We start from the raw sequence: 5,274 nt of genomic DNA, 5'->3' as shown, positions 1-5,274 counted from the left end.
GATAAAAAAGAATAATGTTTATGAAATAGCGTTCCCCTTAATTCAATAATAATATTTTAAGCTTTGGACATAATCACTTCGTAATAATGCATTTCCAACATTTCTCCAACTTCCTGATTTTCCTTTTCACATACATGTAATGCGTTCGCTGGCGTGCAAAACTTAATGAGCGAGTGAAAATGAGGAAAACACGTGGGAATTTTTTGTCACGCAAGTTTACGAGATTGCGACAAATCCGAGGAACGAAGGAGACACGTAGCGGCCTTTGCGACAAATTAGTCTCGTTTCTCTCTAAATAGTCGTGTACGACAAGATTTCTCTTCACGGAAATCACAATATGGTATAATACAAACCATTCCACTGCAAAAATTTGTAAAATATACGGGAAACAAGCCTAAGCGTATTTTTTAATCAACTTGAAAAAAAAGGATATATGTTTTCAATGTAAAATTTGACTGTACACTGCGAGAAAAATAAACTAAAGTTTAATCAATATCTGTTTGAATGTATAGTATTAACTAGTAAGTATTTACTAAATATAAATAGTACATATTTATTTGGTACAAAAATTATTTGGTACAAAAAATTAATTCATCATTTTTTTATTTAAGACATTATTTATCATAAGTAAATGTTAAGTTAATATCATTCAAACAAATTTTTATTAAAATTTAGTATATTTTTCTCAGTGTATAGACATAATTTTTTTTGCTATATAAAATATTTTAGAATATTTAGCTTTAAATTAAAAAATATTTTAAATAAATAGATATTTTTGTATATATTTACTGAAAATTCTTTTGAAATAAAATACTTCCAAAAATTAAATATAAAGTTTTGTCATTTATTTGTATACTCGATTCTAAATTCGCGAGTAATATTTTTCATTTGTTTGATATAAATCGAAATTACATCTTAAACATTTTTTATTTTATTAATATCTTCTCCGTTTAACTGTTAATAAATTTTAAATGTCACGAGTTTCTTGTAAATTGTGGTTGCAATAACTGCCTTTAGAATACTACTTTTTTCGATATGCCAAGCAACGAATGTTAACAGTCGAGAATAAGTACCGATGTCCGTGTTTCATGATTCGTGCCTATTTGTTTCGTTCTTCACGCGATCGAACGCGCACCGAAGACAGTCGCTGGTTTTCTTCCTGACGATGCCGTGAGAAGATGTCATTGAACGTGAGACATTCATCGCGTCGTATAAACGATCGGAGATCCGATGAAGAAAAGAATGGGAACTTTTACCCATGGCACACGATAGTTGAAATAATCATTGAGAAAGATGGGCCGCGTTTTATTTTCTGCGCGCATGCACAAAGTCTATTCTTTGTACCTTCATGTATATTGAACATACGGTGCAATTCTAACTACAGGCGTCAAATCACAAATTTTTTTAAAATTACAGTTGTTTCACAGTTGAAAAATGAATTTTGAACCATAAAATGCGAAAAATTGAAATTTAAATCCAGAAATTAACTTTCGATATTACAAATATAATGAGATACTTCATTTTTTAGCTAACTTTATAGCAAATTATAAAATAAGTCTAATTTAAAATTTAACTTGGTAAAAATACTTTCACTTTTTTTAAAACGGATTGACTTTGTTTTAATCAACAATTTAGGACATTTTATAAATAGATCACATTAATTGTATAAATAATAATATAGAAAACATTCTTATGGTAAATTCTTCTCTCCCTCTCTCTCTCTCTCGAAGAAGAAGAAGAAGAAGAAGAAGAAGAAATTTTTATATTTAAATAACATATTTCTGTGGTATAAACGTCTCTTGTCGATTAAATTAAAAAGCCATTAGTCCCCCGCAGACAATTCTTTGAAGTTCGCAATTGACTATCAGTTCTCATGTTGAGATTTTATACGCCAGTCTCATGTTGGACATAATTACACGTCGTGGCGTCGGGCGAAATGAAATTAACCGACGGATTATACGGCGGCGCGAAGGTGACGTCGGGATATACGTCAGCACCACCCACTTCCAAGTAAATAGGGGGCCGTAGGGCGCGACGTTAAGCATCGAAATGGCGTAAATAATGGTCGGCTTTTTTTCCAGCTCGTCATGCTCGCGGGATCTCGCCTGGACTGACGTTTCACTGCAAGCGCAAGCGAAGGATAGGAAGGTGAAGAGACGAAAAGACGGTGCAGTGATGCGCATTAACGGTTTCGGTGTGAATGCATTTTTCTTTAAGATTTTAAGAAGGTATAATATTATCTTAATGTTCTCAGAAATTTAATTTAGAATTTTAATCACCATTCATAAATTTTCAATGTCTATATGTATGAATATACGATTCACATGTAATATAAATAATTAAATACATATTTCCTTACTTCAAAAATAACATAACTCAAGAAAACGTAATTTTCGAATTATTATCATGAATGAGTTAGGTACATTAATCAACTAATCATTAAAAAAAAGTGAACTTCAAAAAAAAAAATAATCAAAATCGTCTCAAAAAGATGGTTTAAGAAAAAATCGTTTATGAAGTAAAGGAGTGTAAAATCGATGCAGTGAACACGTTGCATCGGTAGCACACTAATGCAGTATACGATATACGAGAAGGTGGATGCCGATGGCACGAGCGAGGACGTTATTTAAAGGCCATTAAAATCTTCCGTGCCGCGGGTAAGGGTGCCGAGGCTGGACTCGAAAAATGAATTTGTACGAAGCCCGCGGGGACTCGAATCGTGAGTGGCAAAGCGTGTCTTTCTACCCGCGTCGATCGGCCGATGATTTACGCGGGGAAGAACGCGCGCGGCAGGTTCTCTTCAACGTCGCCGGTAATTAAGTTTCACTGGGACTTCGGAACCAACAAATGAAAACTTAAGAGAGTCTTTAAACCGCGCTCGATTCGAGATCGTTGTCTACCGTGAATAATAACGAGGGCCCGGCAAGAGGATCCGATGCTCGGTTAGATCAATCTTTCTCGATCGATTCCCCTTCCTTCGTTGTCGAGCCGGAAAACAGTTTGCCTTCCCTTATTTCATTTATTGCATGGCTTGTACAGTTCGTTAACCGCATCAACTTCACTCGATCTCGGGAGAAGCATCTAACTTCTTCCGATGAGAACAAAGTTACAGTTTTGTTCTTCTTTGCCCTTCCATTGTTCAATCGCAACTAAAGAAATTTTGCTCCAGGGATCCAGTTCATCTAGTGTTTCCATTTGTAAATCTTTAAAATATAATGTCGATAAAATATGTTTGATTTATGTTCTGTTTAAATTATTATATTCTCTCATTTTTTCCTAATATAAATAATGTGTTTTAGAAGTAGAAAATTTAAAAAATATTTACTCTCTAAACTTCTTGGAATGAAATCTCACTCCAAGAGAGCTAAAATACTACCAAAAAAAGAGTGACAAATGTGCACTCTTTAACCATGGAGGCAAATTTTCATTCTTAGAATGAAATACATTCTAAAAAAGAATGAAATTTCTTGCTATTGAATCTTGAATGCCAAAAAAAAAGTGAAAATCTTGTTTCAAGAATACAAATTTTTCACTCCTTTTCAATAGTGTTTTTCCTTTTCACTCAAAGAAGTTTAGAGAGCAACTAACTAAACATATTATTTTCAACTCACAATTACAACATTTGTAAAGTAACATTTGTAATTTGTATACGTCACAATTGTTTAAGAAAAACAATTAATCTAACTGCCTATCTGAAATAAATGCTTGTCGGCGATATCGATTGGTCATTAGACGAAGGATAGCGGCGAAATCAGGGCGTTTTTGGAGCGATGTACGAGACAAATGTGATTCAGGGTACGTAAATCGCGGACCTTTCCGCGTCACTAGAAATGGTCCTTAATGAAGTACGGACGATATAGTAGATTAGATCCGGTTGAGTTACTTTCGGTATAGGAAATGCCTTTCCGTCCTAGAAGGGTCGGAAGAATGGGCGGAGACATTGACATGGCGCTAACCAGGACACGTCCATTAAAGGGCCGTATGTGGGTGAATGGCTTTTGGGGTGCAGTTTTTATACGTCATCATTTCAAGGGAAAGAAACGATATTATTCTAACCGTCGGTTAGAACAAAGGGGCAACTATGTCGATGAATAGAAACGTTTCGTAGTTTTAAACGTATACTCATGACAACATAACTCATACAACAGATCCTTATCCAAACGAAACGATACCACTGGCCAGATCGCCGCCTAGTTTACTTTGCTCTCGGATTTCATGTTCCAAAATTACGGTCGTCAATCTCTCGTATCTCACGGTTCGATGATTAGAAGAAACCTTTTAAGAATGTATAGTTTTTGTAATGGAAATATTTCCTCAACGTTTTAAGAAACGCAATAACGGAACCATTTTACTGTGACATTTAAATACTAACTTAAAAATAATATTAACTTTAAAAGTAATCTACATTCCTACGTCTTACTTTTCCTGAAGAGAAAATATTTTGAAGGATGTAAAAAAGCAGTACCAAAACATAATCGTGTCATCATTTAAAAAGTTTCAATATTGAAATTTAATTTTAAGTAATTAAAAATTGTATCTATCATAAAGTGTCTACTATCAAACATCGTGAATCGAAACGCATCGACCCGATATTGAACAAGACCTAACTCGAGATAAAGAACAAACAAGGACAGAGAATCGATTAGTGCCTCTAGGAAGATTAGAAAGTACTTAAATATAATCTTCCGGTCCACATAATCCCCATTCATACTTTTCGCTCTCACAATCTTCTTCCTTCAGCAAACGATCCCTTAGTCAACGTCCTCCATTTTTATCGTCGCTACCGCGACGTGGCATTTTTTAATTAATCCCAGAGTATTTTTTATGAGAATTCCACATCGTGATCGTGTCAGGAATTCGTCTGCCTTATACACACCCATATTATATTTGTGCGCACGTTGTGTACATGTGTGCGTGCGTGTGTGTGCGTGTGTGTGCGAGAGAGAGAGAGAGAGAGAGACAACGCGGACACACAAGGTGGCAACCCTTGGAGTGCGGATACCTTACGGTAGGTACAGTCTCGTTGGACCCTCGGGGTCGGCAGGGGGTTGAAAGGAGGTAAATAACGCGAACCGAAGGGGCGAGGGTACGTCAACCTAGTATGATTAATATCGTTGCGGCATGCAATCAGATCGGATATATATATATATATATATATATATATATATATATATACTACGTACGACGCGCGTATTAGTATTATACGTACGGTAGGAACGAACGTACGTTACGTTAACTTACCTTCCTTCCTTTCCTTTCTTTCGTTTCTTTTCC

Source organism: Atta cephalotes, assembly GCF_000143395.1.
Source record: "Atta cephalotes unplaced genomic scaffold scaffold00096, whole genome shotgun sequence".
Taxonomy (NCBI): domain Eukaryota; kingdom Metazoa; phylum Arthropoda; class Insecta; order Hymenoptera; family Formicidae; genus Atta; species Atta cephalotes.
This window is presented reverse-complemented; position numbering follows the sequence as displayed.